This window comes from Puntigrus tetrazona, chromosome 24 (assembly GCF_018831695.1).
Source record: "Puntigrus tetrazona isolate hp1 chromosome 24, ASM1883169v1, whole genome shotgun sequence".
Lineage (NCBI taxonomy): Eukaryota > Metazoa > Chordata > Actinopteri > Cypriniformes > Cyprinidae > Puntigrus > Puntigrus tetrazona.
This window is the reverse complement of record NC_056722.1, coordinates 8,083,765-8,099,107: the sequence shown is the minus strand read 5'-3', so window position 1 is coordinate 8,099,107 and position 15,343 is coordinate 8,083,765. Positions and strand designations below refer to the sequence as shown.

The 15,343-nt window shown below is 37.0% G+C and overlaps 1 protein-coding gene across 2 annotated transcripts in view; it reads right to left on the bottom strand.

The window, feature by feature from the left end:
* fars2 (phenylalanyl-tRNA synthetase 2, mitochondrial) overlaps positions 1-15,343 on the bottom strand; it is a 104,372-nt gene that overhangs the window by 88,302 nt on the left and 727 nt on the right. The gene's annotated exons all lie outside the window — the stretch shown is intronic.

The following is a 15,343-nucleotide window of genomic DNA, read 5'->3' as shown; positions in this document are numbered from 1 at the left end:
GGAACAGAATCGGTTTCACGCTGAAGCAACAGGTTTGGAGGGAATTGAGCTGGAATCCCTGAGCTTGCAACACAGTGTTGACACACTACATTAAACCACTCGCTGTCTCTCGAGGCACTCGGCTGAATTTAGAAGGCGGCTTCTGGGGAATGCCTTCCTCCCTTTATGTCTCTTTCTGTCGCCGTCTGGAGCTCATTTGAGAATCAGTCAAAAGGACCGTCTTTATCAGGACTCTGCAGAGATGCTTTCTTAGTCATCTCTCCTTGAACGAAGATCAAAGGAACGGTGGTGTAACAGTCCTGGGGGCCTCGGAAAAGGTTTTCTCCACATTTCAAGAGCGAATTCAAAGTCAACACGGCTGAGACGGGAGGGACGCGGAAGCTAAAATGTGCCCATTACGGATTCCACAGGTGTTTAAGACGTAAAATAAACAACCCGAGTTAAAGTAAACTTCGGCTTTAAAAGGATCGGCCCTCGCTGGCCGACTGCCGAAAGGAAGCTGTCTTGAATGGTAAAGGCCCATAAAAATAGAAGAGCATGGGAGTCGGGGAGCTCGGTGTGTGGCTGGGGAAGTGTGTGGGTGGGGTCACGCTGGCAGCAAACAGGTATATGCTCACCGAAGCGTGTGATTGGAGGATATGGCGGCCGTGGAGAAGGAAAATCAACGCTCTCTCTAAATGTGAAAATAAATTCATTATTTATGAACACAATATATAAATACTGAGCTCATAAATTGCATCTGACATAAACTCAGCATTTTAAGATGCAATCGTAGGTGCATTTTTTTTGCTTACAGCATCATTGTTAGTTTAGCGAACATGCTATTATTGCAATTAATGGCAATTTGAGTTTTCTGTGCGATGCGCTGTGTGTGCATTTCTATGCTTTTTCAAGTATTACATTGTTAGATTTGGGTTATGTTTATGCTTATTAGGAGTATCATTTAGTTAGCTTAGCGAAACATGCTAAATGCTTCACATAAGTCATTTTTTTATACTTACTGGAGCATCACGTTGTTAGCAATATGTTATTGCAAATATTAAAATAAATATCCGGCTTCCAGTGTGATTCGCGTAAATAGGGTTATCTGAGGTATTTTTACGCTTTTAGCAACAAAATTCTATTGCAATCAATAGAGTTTCCAATGCGATTCACATAAAGAGGGATATTTGTTTGGTTTTAAAAAGTATCACATTGTTAATTTAGCAACATGCTAACTTCCAACAATTTTGAAATCAACGGTGAGTCAGGTTTCAAGTGGAATTTACGCAAAGATGGCCATTTGCATTATTTGTATTATCAAATTGTTAGCTTAGTAACATGCTAATGTAAAATTCTATTGAACTTAATGCTAACCCTGTTAAAGCATATGCTAGTTAGGAAGGAGTTTTTAAGATGGGACGCTGGTTTAGCTGGTTTATGCTAGTCCTTTGGTTGGTTTATGCTGGACACAAGCTGGCAAAGGACCAGCTTAAAGCAAAATCACATTGTTAGCAACATGCTAACAACGAATTCTATTGAAATTAACAGTAAATTGCTTTTAAAAATTAAAGTTTTTAGCACAGTCTACAAGAGGGATATTTTTGTTTTTAAGCCAATTAGAGCATCACTTTATTAACTTCTACAGTAAGTCATTTACTATTGTTAAATCAATTGTAAGTAAGGCTTCAGTTGTGATTCATGTGAACCATTTGTTATTAGATTAACAACATGCTAATGACAAATTCTGAGTTGCTGATTCATGGTTATTTGAGGTAACAACATGATAAATGATGGCAAATCGAGTTTCCAGTGCAATTTGTGTGAAAAGGGGCATTTGTGCTGTTTTGAGGTTTTATGAACACATTGTTAATGTAGTTTTTTTCAAATGAACTGCAGCTGAAACCTGAATAGTTAACATTTTACTATTTCATGCTCTTCGGAGTAACATGTTGTAAGCTTTGCAATATGATAGAGCAAAATAAATTGTGAGTCAGGTTCACGGTAACAAGCCTATCTCAGGCATTTTTACATTAAGCATGCTAACAACAAATTCTATTCATAACGACGGATTCAGTTTCCATTGCAAGTCCAAAAATGAGTGATTAATGAGTGCTTTTTTTTAGGTTAGCAACATTTGAAGTGTGATTCACATGAAGGTGGCTATTCATTCTCTTTCTGTGCTTATCGGTGTATCACATTGTTAGCTTAGCAACAAGCTAAATGGCAAATGCTATTAAAATACTCAGGTGCTGAGTCACGTTTCGTAAGTTCTGATCATATGTAGAGCGTTCCTAAACAGTCACGTATGAGCTTCTATTTCTATTTGGACGCTGCCTATGTAGGCAGGAAACAGTAGCCCAGGTTTTTGGAACCAAGTTTCCTAATTTCTGTTAGCAGCATCCATCTCCATGTAATATTGAGTTAAGCACACTGCTTTCAGCTGAGAACCCTTGAGAGGGATGCCAACCTGATACAAACTTGACCTGACTTTCTCAGAGCCTGAAAAGCCCCAGCTTGCCCAAATACTGTCTAGATGATGTGCAGTCAGCAGGCAGAGGCCGCTGGGACTACCAGCAGCCCCATGCACTACGGATAAGACGCCCCCAATAGCCCATCCCTGGGGTGGCTTGGCAAGGAGCCCGGCCTTTAGAGTGGCATCATCCTAAGACATGGATCCCTCATCATTGGGCACAGCCTGCCTACACATCCATCATCAAGTCCCTCTTCAGCACCGCCTCGCTTCTGTCCGGTCTGCGGCATCCAAAGTCTAATACACAATGACACTGTCCTCCTGATAATCCATCTTGGTTCATAATGTCCTCCAAATTCTGCATGCGCACTGCATCCACAGGTCCTGCAAGTGACCCCGTTTGTTTGGGAGACCAGCCTCAGTCTATAATGATGAAGACCTTGTTTTGGTTTATTTATTCGGTCTGGCTTCTCTCCAGCCTCAATCAATCCAAATTCGAACTTTCACTCACCTTCATTTACTCTTGTTTTTGAACTGCTGTAAGACTCTGTTCAAGTTTAAACCCATTTAGATTAAACCACAGAGCGAAACACAAAATACCCAAATGCACCCAAAATAGCCAAATACAATCTGCTTAAGCTACAAATTTGCAAAGGAACAGACTCTGGATATGCGTTTATAATAAATGACCTTGTCTGTGATGCTTTGAAGCAGCAGACCTATCAATTTGACAGAAAACAGCTTTCACAATCTATTTTATTTCCATTATATGACGTGTTTCAAGGAGAAACGAGGTGCGTGAACCAATGAAATATGCAGAACAGGTCTTGTTTGCTGGAGTTTATTCGTAGGAACTGACTGAACGGCGAAATTATGTTTAAAGAGCTTTTGTAAGAGTAAAACACCACAGGCCTCCATTTGTAAAGACATCTAGTTCACCCTCCAGAGAGTTGTGGTGTATCCCAGTAATTATTTATTGATATTAGCTGATATTTGAAATTGAAAAATATGCAAACTCATTTCCTCTTCTTCTTACAATTAGACGCAATGCTCACATAACGATTTTAAACACTAAAATTTATTACACTGTATTACACAGCAAATTTTTTGTTCGTATATCCATTATTCATAATGTATTCTAATGACATTTAATGTTGTACATTTAAAATTATTTATTTTCATTTTAGTTGGGTTTTTTATGCTGGATATACACAAAGATTACTTAACTTTAATTTTGACCATTTATTAATTACAAGAAAGTCAAACAAGAAGTGAAGCGGAAGCAAAGCAAGATATTATTGAAAATCGAAATAAAAATAAAATAAAAAACTATATCAATCACTGTGTTGTGTTGAGAAAGTTCATATATATAATTGATGCAAAGTATATCTATAGTTTTATTGCCTCTGCTTCTTTAGTCAAAAACATTTGCCTTATTACAGAAAAGCACTAATAATTCTTACAGGATCTTTCCAGCATTAACATAAAATAGAGAATACAGTTGTGTTTTTGCAGTGACATTAAGGTTAAGGATAAATTCTGTGGTTTTCAAAGATTGATGATTAAGCTCCAATTGGGTTTCATCCAGCTGATCAGCCAATAAATCAAGAGATCAAACAATGACTCACGCAAAGGAAGAAGCGTTTAGTCATTTTCAGACGCTTTTTTTTTTCTCTCTCTTCTCAGAACTGCTGCCCACATTGTGTCACCTTATAAAAACAAACACCAGGCGACGTGTTTTTCAGAAATAAAATCTCTCTTATGTGACCTATCCAAAGTGTGAGTGTATAAATAATAATCACTTGAAATCAAGCCGCTTGCTGGCCCACAGAGACAGAGCGTCTAAATGTCACTCAGTGACTGGAGCAATGAAAGCGCGCCATGTGTGAACCGATTGTAAGAGGAAGTGAATGGCGAGCTGGCAGGGGACGCATCCCATGTTACATCACAAGGCAAGCTGGTGCTGAGGTGTCTGTGTTGGGCACTATTCATGGGCACAGGCTGAGGCAGGAGACCCAGCAGGGCCAGGAAGAGCTATATGGAGCAGATGGGAGCGTCCTGCAGAGCAACAAGCCTCTAGAAGTCTGAGAGGAGCGCTCTCCACAGTCGGACCACTGCGATAACATCCACTCAATTTATTAGCACGTTTCTCACCAGGTGATGTGTGGTACGGCTTGGCAATAACGACTTCCTTTATTTTATTTTTTGCATATTCGCCAAGTTTAAAGACAAAGACGTTAGATAGGAGACTCAATTTCTTTATAAAGAGACAAGCATAAAAGGCTTGATTTTATGGTTTTATAAAACCAGTTGAAAGAAAGTTTTCTTGATTTTTGTTTTTTCACGCAACCTAAGCTATCCAATAACCATATATATATATATATATATATATATATATATATATATATATATATATATATATATATATATGTGTGTGTGTGTGTATTAGCATAACAGACAAAAACAAATATAACTTCTAAAAGTTATCATGCTTTTAACTGTTCTATTGTTTTTTTTTTGTTTTTTTTGACCTAATCAAATAACCCAAGCTATAGTTTGATTGATGTTAACTGAAATATACAATAAAAAAAAATCATCTATATCTATATATATATATATATATATATATATATATATATATATATATATATATATATATAATTTTTCTAAATTTCTTCTAAATTTCTTCTACATTTTTTCTAAGTTTCTAAACAGAGTTATCTGTTTTGCAAACTCTTCATAAATGACATACATTTTATCCATACATGTTTTTTTCACTTAATTTTTCTAAAATTAACTTATTTTGACACTGTAGAACAGGAGTGTCCTGCAGAGCTAGAAGAATTTTCACATTGTAATTTTTTTTTAGAATTTAACCTCAAAATTTCAGGACCTTTTTTGGGAGGCTATTAAAAACAGGTTTCCACAAACCTGTTTATCTGTAACTGGTCAGTCAAATAAAAAGCCCCGCCCCAAACTCACGTGATTGGTCGTGCTGTTGCTATAACGTAATGAAAGCACTACAGAGACACAATGTTGTCACTTTTCTGTGAAAATAACCCACTAACAAGTTTTCTTCCTGTTACGAGTCAAAAAAGTGTCCTCTATAGACAAATGAGAAGTCACTTTCACACAGGAGAAAAAAAATGCTCACCTTGGTTTAAACGATACATTCTCCCCTCTAAAATTAACTTATTTTTAAAAAATAGAAGGCTAGGGGAATTTAACTTCATAATCGAGTGCTTTTTTTTTTTAAACAAACACTCCCCTCATCTGTAATTGGTCGGTCAAACACAAAGCCCCGCCCCAAACTCTTGATTGGTCTGCTGTTGATGAGCTAGTCAGGACAATCGAACAAACAGCATGCTAACGTTTTGAAAGCGCTAAGCAGTTTTTACATTTCTGTTAAAATAACCGTGCTTATTAAAATTCTTTCTCGGGTTTAATATGCAGAGACGACAATATCAAAGAAATTAGACACTTCAGCTCGAAGACGCCGGAGGTAAATCCGTGCATTAATAAGCTTAGTAAGAAATTAGTCTGTGGAGAGGGACTACGGCTTCGCTCTTCAGTTGTTTCGGCAAACTTTACACACTCTCATATGGTTTTACATCTCAGACGATTTCAAACAATTATCAGAGCAGATCATTTGTCTCGGTGACAGCTAAACAAATGCTACAACTCCAACCGGAGGACATTATCGAGGTAGCACAGGGTAATGCATTTACTAACTCTTTGCTAAACCAACAAACAAAAAAAAAGTGATAAAAGCTGCAGGCTACACAATTAACCTCTCGGGAACAACTAAACACACAAACTCCGACATTACCCATTCGGGTCCGGGTTTAGAGATGTTGGACCGCCAAATGTAGAAATGCTCGAGGTTATTACCTGCTCCGAGAAAGCTTGCTGCGCTGAAAGTTTTTCTGTGACTGCGTGAATAAGAAATCGGTCTGCATGGACTGGTATAAACCCAAGACGATGTTTTACATTCATACAAAACATTAAAATGATTTTAGTATAATATCTGCCTGTTTGTTGGTGGTTAAGGCCTTAGGTCAGCTGAAGCTTCCCAACATATATCACTTCCCTGATATTCATAGACTTATATTCCAAGTGACAAATATTGATTGATTGATTGATTTAGAGTGATTGAGTTTTGTTAAGTTAGTATTAAATCAACTAACCATGATTCATTTTGTGACATTTTGCAGTATGTATGCTCTTCAATTAAAAACAACTGTTTTTGACGAAACATATGCACTTATTTATTTTAATACATTAATAAAAATGGAGAACTTCCCAATGAGGACTGCTAAAACACCCACTTGTAGTTTACATTCTTTATATATTCTTGAAACACGCTTCCGTTTCTGCCGACTTGCTAAATTTGCCTCCCGTAATGTTACATTTATGAATGGAGTCATTTTTTTCCCCACTGTATGCAAGTGAAGATGAGCTGAAAATATGTTCAGCTCCTTTGACAGATGCCGGGAGGCCTTCATGAAGAAAACCTGCCAGGCTCCTTCAAGACGATCATCCATTGCCTCTATTACGTCTTGATGGAGGTAATGGTTTTAAACGCAGAAGCTCCTTGTCTGACTGATGCAGCGCCGGAAGGCCGAGAGTGAAGATAGACTGGTTTAATTTGCGCTAAAAGACTGAGGCCAGACTAATAACAGCATTTCTCAAGGAACAAGCCGAGCGGCTCGTGGACTCTGTACTAGCGATCACACAGGACGAGTGCTCAGCTAAAAACGTCTGATCTGAAACAAGCTCCGTACAGCGTGCTGATAATCGCTAGGTCATGGCACCACCGTCAGAAAGCGCTTTCGGAGAAGGAAACCGGTCTATCTGAGCGGTCTGTAATGGTCAGTGTACGTTTCTGAGCGTGCTTTCCTCTGCTGTGGGAGCGACAGAAGATCGGCGGATTGAAAACGCTTGAATAAACCGAACATGTCCTCAGCCAGCTTCTCGTCCTCCATCGACAAACATTAGAATCATTTCACCGGTAAGAACGGCAATTTAGAAACACGACACATCCATAACAGAATTACATAAATAAAGATACAAATTATATTTTGGCAGTTTATCCATAAATATACGTATGCGCTTGCCCATATATTCATTGGAGATATGTCATAATATCAGCACTATGTCTGCAAACTAAACGATTTCGCTCAGTTTTCCTACAGTTTTTAATGAAAGACAAAGACGTCTGAAATCGAATGCATAGAAATAGTGAAAAACGGCTCGAAATAATAATTAAGAAAAAAACATGCACGTGTTATTTCAGAACAAAAAATATACAATAAATATATTAGTAGAAAATTTAAATATCTTCATGTGTCCGCAAAAAAAACCTCACAACTTTAAAATGACTTTTGTATTAAAATATTAATTAAATACCCAGATTTTGCCAGGCACGTACATCTAATAAATAAATATGCATGTATGTATGCGTGTATTCATATGTGATATAACAACAAACTTCATCCCAAAATTAATATATATTACGCCTACTGTAAATTATATTTCTATATAATTTACTATATAATTTTACTATATAATTCTATATAATTATTCTATATAATTATATTTCTAATTATAATTACACTTTCAAATAAATGTAACATTAAACGTGAAAATAATCCCATCTGATTGTTCCTCTAGTGACACGCACACAAAAGATGAATCTTAAAAGCGATAAGAATGAAACTGAACCATTTAAAAATTCAAAATAAAAAAATAAAATATTTTATATATATATAAATATTTTATATATATATATATATTTTATTATTTTTTTTTTCTGTCATTGTCAGGGTTCAAAACAGAGGTTTGTTTGCTCTATTTCGCCTTCAGCGATATTACGTGTTTCCAATGCATGCATCAGTCTGCAGCTAGGAGTCACCTTATTAATATTCCTGATGCCAAATGACTGTTTTCTCCCACTGCCGAGGTTCGAAAGCAGACCCAAGTCGCGCTCTTAGCGGCTCTCAGTGTAAACGAAACCCTAGACGCCGCGGCATTTCTCAGCTCTGGCACGAGTCTCTCGAGGTTCGTCGGCTGGCCTAGTGAATATCCACACCACAATGAAATCAATGAAACGCTCAACGCGCTAGGACGAAATGTCACACGGGCCTGCTGGTCTAGAAGGAAGGTTTAGAGAGAAGCCAGTCACCATCTCTACCCGGTTTGAATTATCGTGCTCCGGAGACACAGATCAGTGCTCAAACCGGCGTAATCCACTCCGCACAGCGATAATGACCAGCCGGTGAAGGACGGTAATCACAGGGAACTCTTCTTCTGGTCAGGGCTGACAGCAGGAACTCGGAGGTCGTGTTTACACCGTGTATTAGCATCAGTCTCTGTCAATCTGATCGGAAACCCTCAGATGAGACCATTGACTTATTGAAGTAACTCCTGTGAGCGCTCGCGATCGGATTTCGAGAAAATCATGAATGACTTGCTACTTCATCTCATCGATCAATGCATGTTGATATTCAGGGTCAAGCACAGGATGCTAACGCTGTCCGAATCTATGAACTGATTTTAATTAATCCATTAATTAATGCATATGATGATTTTACATTTCGGGATTAAGAACGACTTTAAAGGTTTTTGGGGGCGTGAGGATGTCATGGCGGTGCCACTTAATATTAAAATGAAGAAAATGTATGTAGTAAAAAATATTGTTAAAAGGTAAAATGTATAAAATGACTTATGCCGTGTGGTTATAGTTCAAAATAAGTTATCATAATAATACTTAAGCTTATTTAATTTCAGCTGTTTGCCAAGGCAGCATTCCACAGTTCAAGTTTAAGGACTGAAACAAAATGAAGTAAAATTAACTAAAATAGAATAATAATAAAACCAATTTTTAAAAAATGATTAAAATTAATCAACTTTATAATTAAAATGTGAGATTACTTCAGGCTGTAAAATGTCATGTGGTGAAACCTCACTAAATAAACATTCATGAGGTAATCCTTTTTATATTTGTGAATTAATACTTAGTTTTATATACAAAGAAATTTTTTTTAACCTCAAAAATACTTTTAAACCTTTTTTTTAAACAGAATTAATGTGTACACACGCATTCAAGCTGAAATTATTATTGAGGTTTGCTTAACGGTTACCCCACATGATATTTTTAAAGGCGTTAAATTATCATTAAATTATGGTGTAGTTAAACTGTTAATGGTAAAAGTTTACATAAATCATACTTTTCTAAGATATCACCATGTGAGTTTTCAACCAGATTTTTAAAATATTTTCCAACACTTTATTTTACAGCATCTTTGTTATAAGATACATTTCCTTACTAGAGAAACAACAGTAAATTACGCATAAACACAAAAATAAATTAATTAATAAATGAACAAAACCTTAACCTGCACGCTGCTGATTATATTAGTACTTGTGTAATTGCATTGTTACAGCATCATCAAAATAAAGTCTAACCAGATCTCGCAAGCTCTTATATGTAATTGTTCTTGTGCACTTCTATATTTTAATTTTTCATATCTCTGTAAGAGTAAACCCCTAAAAGGCCGATTGAGTTGAGTAGAGAGTCTTAGATGCCGTTGAGTTTACTCTACAATCGCATTCACTCTGAAAGATTTGAGCCCAAAGCAGCACCGGCTGCAAGTCCAAGTCATTCTCCTCCTGGACTCACGAAGATCGCCGAGCTTAAATCTCGAACAAGCCGTAATCTTCCCGACCAACCGCAGGACAAATCGCACGCACTCCTAACTAACATCCCATTGGAAATCAATGACGGCCACTTAAGTCTGACTGCTCCACTGAAGTGGACAAGAAACAGGCCTGCTCTCCTTCACCCACTTAATCACACGAGCTGGAGACATGACTGCCGACTCCACCTCTGAAGGCTTCGGGTGATCGGCCCGTGGACGCAGAGCCCGAGTGCGTCCTGGGAACGAGTGATGATGGAGACCAAACGCTCACGCTGGCTTCAGAGCACCCTGCACGCCTCAAGTTGCTCTAAAACGCTTGCACTTTGGTACCGGAGAAGCCCGAGAGCTGGCTAAAAAAGCAGGATAACTAAAATAATAGCCAACGAGGTTGTACACTATTTGCATACTCGAACATTATACTAATGAAAGAATGGAGGAGGATGAAACAAGAACCATTTGGTTTGACAGACTAAAGGTCATTTTGCTCAAAGCATGAGCCAGTGGTTTCAAGCTTAACGTGAGCGTCTCAACTCGACCAAAAATTAAGATACAGTGCATGCTGACGCTTATGATTTCTTTCCACAAATCAGCAGTCAGTCTTACTGTATAAACATATAAATGGAATAGCCTGCATTAAGGCGATCTAATTGATCAATTTACAATATTAATTACCTAAATATAAATCTCATGTTAACTCTAAGTGCTGGCTGAATTAGTTTTTAATTGATCTGAAAAAAAAAACATATTTTAATTAGTATTTTATTACAGTTGTATTGCAGAATAGTATTTATATATATATATATTTATTCACACACACAGACATTTTTTGTTGTATATTATTACAGTACATGCATGCACAATGCCTCTCAATAGCATTTCCTTGCGTTTTTTATTATAATTTCTTCAATACTCTGAGACTATAAAGACGTCAAGAGAAGAGAGAACATGAAAGTTGAAAGAAAGCATAAATGCCAACGCCGCAAAGACAGAAGCAGTCCTCGGGGAGAGGAGAAAATGAACCGCTCCGAACGGGACAGAAAATATTGCCAGCGCGATGAGGACGACTAGACTAAAGCCTTAAGCTGACAAATGGTGCAGCAGATCTGCCTTTTAATAAAATGTGAAAAAGACAGCAGTGTATAAATTACAGTGTTGCAGTCAATTAATTGCGTAACAATTTCCATAATTTCATTTAATCATGCCCGCTTTATAATGAATTTCAGAACATCACATGAAGGGAATGGCACCCGAGAACCTAAATAAAAAAAATTTAATGAAAAAGAGGTTTTAACAGAAAAAAAAAGAGAAGAAGAAAAATTATATATATATGTTCTGTTCTCATTTGTCCCTAATGATGACATTAATTGTTTCTCTGTACTTCTTCCAGACTTCTTTATTGCTATTTTTTGCATGAACTTTAGAATTCAGAATTGCCAAAAGAACATTTTCATGTATTTGTTTTAATTTTTACTGGTTTTATTTCATTTCGAACAGACCTACTTCCAAATGTTTTGGATAAAAAAGTTGTTTACACTCAAACGATATTCTGTTTACTGAATATCACATGAATTGGAAGATCAAGTTAAACTTGTTATATACATTTTATGAGTTAAAGTAATATCTCACCACGACTTATCAAAACCTGGCTGATGCGATATGATTCATACGTGAAAGAAATCCAACGTTTACAAAAAGGTATACCTAAAATTCACGAAATCTCTGAAAACGTCAACACGAGAACTAATGAAGAGCTAATGGAAAAACTCACGAAAAGAAATAAACAAAACCCGAAAACTGAAGTTTTGTTTCTCATTAAGATCGAACAAAGAGAAAGACGCTCCGCTGCGAGGAAACGATGACATCCTCAGGACAAAAAAACAAAGAGAGAGAAGAAGTACACTAACAAGCTGTCTGGATCTCCACAACGTCTACGACGAACACTGGATGTCACCGACATGAAAACAAGAATCATCTAACAAGACGGCCTCGAAAAGCAGCGCTGATCGCTAAAGGAAATCTTTTGACGCTGCTTTCAAGCGCACCATGTGCACGGACCCGAGCGTGGATGAACACTGAAGACGGTTATCCGGGTGAGGAACCAACACGCGCTCCGATCGGATCCAGCGCTCCAGGCGCTTGGGAACACACGCCTGAGGAATGAAACCACTAGACGGTGTCAAGTTGGATGAAAATCTACGTCGGCCGGGTCAGCATGTGATGTGCAATCAAACATCTGTAGGGTGTTTTTGAGACAAATATAGGTAACGCTATCTCAGTGTTTCCCACGCGTCGGTTTATTGGTGGAGGGCCGCCGCTAATATCCAGATCGAGCACAATGAGCGGCAAAGAAAGAGCGCTTTCAGCTGAAATAAAGCAATAATTCAATCAGCAATAAATACAGAGTCCACAACAGGGCGTCCGAGCGCCTGTCGGTGAACGTCATGTGTATATATGAACATGATTCATCTGTTAAAAACGCTCATAGACTGTTACTCGTTGAATGAGACAAAACGGCCCCATAGTTGTTTGTAAGTTTGATGTATACTGACGTTTATATAGCAGGATTTAGGGAGGATAGTGATGTATGATGCACAGCTCAAATATAAGCCACTTTCAAAATAATATATCTTTTTAACAGTAGTAGTCTATCACATACATTATATTAAATATAACATCTTAGTGCCCACTTAGCACCGGGACTTACACTAGTACATTTCCTAAGACGTATAAATAATTTTTGTCCACATGCAATCATGATTTCTCCATTTTTTTTTTGCTAACTGGCCTCCGAATTGAGAGATCAATCAGCTGACACGACTTTACAGTCTGTTGCCTTGACCTGCCACTTGCCGGTGACCTTTCCACCCGAAGCGAAGGCTATCTGCAAACAGGACACGTCCGTGACCTTCTCCAAGCGGTGCTGAGATGCGCAGACCCTTTAAATCCGAGCTCATCTTCGGGCCCCGGCCCCTGAGCTCTGCACCTCCCCGCAATCATGTGCCATGAGCGCAGCATCGATCTCTGCGGCTCGAACACTGAGTCCTTCTTTACGCATCAGAGACGGAAAAAGCACAAGAGGCATGCCCCTCGAGGAGAGAGCGAGGAGGCGGCTTGTGTTTTTCATAAAGCGGATGCTGATGATGGGTTGATTTGTTATGTGCTGAGAATCAGCCTCGGAAAATAAGGAATAAACGCACGGGCTGCACGCACACACACACACACACACACACACACACACACACACACACACACACACACACACACACACACACACACACACACACACATGACAACGTTATAAATGCTCCTGAAACAACAAGAAGAACCGTAACGGTGCGGTCACAAAAAAGTGAGTGTAGTGATGTATGATGCACAGCTCAAATATAAGTCACTTTCCAAACCAAGCGGCTTTCTGTTAGTCAACATGAAGGTGAACCTGATTATATTAAAAGAGCAGCAAACGCAGGGAGGTTTCATGGACGCCTGTTAAACAAATGACTGGAGTTTACCCTGAAAGATTTAGATTAAAAAAAAATTATTTATGACTTATTTTATTATATATATATATATATATATATATATATATATATATATATATATATATATATATATATATATATATATATATATATATATATATACACATATATATATATATATATATATATACACACATATACATATATATACACATATATATATATATATATACACATATATATATAATTTTATATATGTATATATATATATATATATATATATATATATAATATATACAGACACACACACACACATACACATTATATATATATATATTTTTTTTTTTTTTTTAAGGATTCTTTGATAAAGAACAGCATTTTTCACAATATATCCTCTTCTATTGTTTTCCTCTCAGTATAAGTGACTCCTTTGTTGTTGTTTTTGTCTCGTGCCATGTGTTCGGCGTGACCTAATTTCTGTTAATTATCTTAGTGTGTTCACCTGCGTCTAGTTAATTCACTGACTTCCTGTGTGTATTTAAGTCCAGTGTGTTTGCCTGACTTCGTCTTAAAAGCGTGTGGTTTTCCGTCCTGTCTGTCAGCATGCAACTATATCGTTTATTTCTCTCAGAGAAGATTAAAACCGTCTAAAGTTAATTTTCCTCGTTGAGTGCTCCTCCTCTCAAACCACACCGTGACTAAGTATATACTACAACCTTTTAACGATTTAACATCCTTGCTGAATAAAAGCAAGATCATTAACCCTAAAGTATATTGTTATAAATGATTTCTACGTACTAAAATATTGCATATATTGTTAATATTCATATATAATAAAATATACGAAGCAGTACGATGTTCTCCAACATTGATAGTACTTCAGCATATCAGAAAGATTTCAGAAAAACCCTGACATTAAGATTGGAGCAATTTTTCTTCCCCCTTCATTTATTGTGTTTTGTACTGAGAAAACAGCATGGAAAACATGTCTGTACTTTTATCGCAATTTGCTTCCTATTTTTAACATTTCCAACTCGTTTGTTTGCTCCGACGGAAAAAAAATAATAAAGAAGACATTTATATTAATTAACTTGAAATGCGAGCCTCAGTGCCATTCACATCCATAAATCCTCAAATACACTTAACTATTACAATCCAGAAATACGGTTTCTCTAAGGGTTCTCCAAAGAGTTTCAGCAGCCGTGTGAACTTACTTCATGGTTCTTTTTTGAACCACAATGTCAGATTTTGTCATCAGCGCTTTATATTTGTTGTTTACGGCCCACCGGAGACTTGCCAACTTCACCAAATAGACACATTTTTATTTATATATGTTGGTATTATTATATACATCAATCAATCGGAACGCTAATGCACTATTTTGCACCAAAATGACAATTTGGGGGTTTGCCAAAATACAGAAAAATTTTATTTTGACGCTGAAATGTCAAAATCGGTTTACTTTAGAAATGTTGTTACATTAGTTTTCTCCCCAAAAACAGTTTCCCCTTTACGTTCTTCCAATTTTCTTTGATTTATTTTTTTGCATCGAAGACATCTTAATATCACTTTAGGCTGATGTTCTTTCTTTCTGAATTTCATTCTCACTTATTTGTAGTTTTTTTTATATCTTGTTGTTTTGTTACTTATTTACTACTTATTTTGTGTAATAATCACAATACATTTATTGCGTCAATTTTTACTCCAATTAG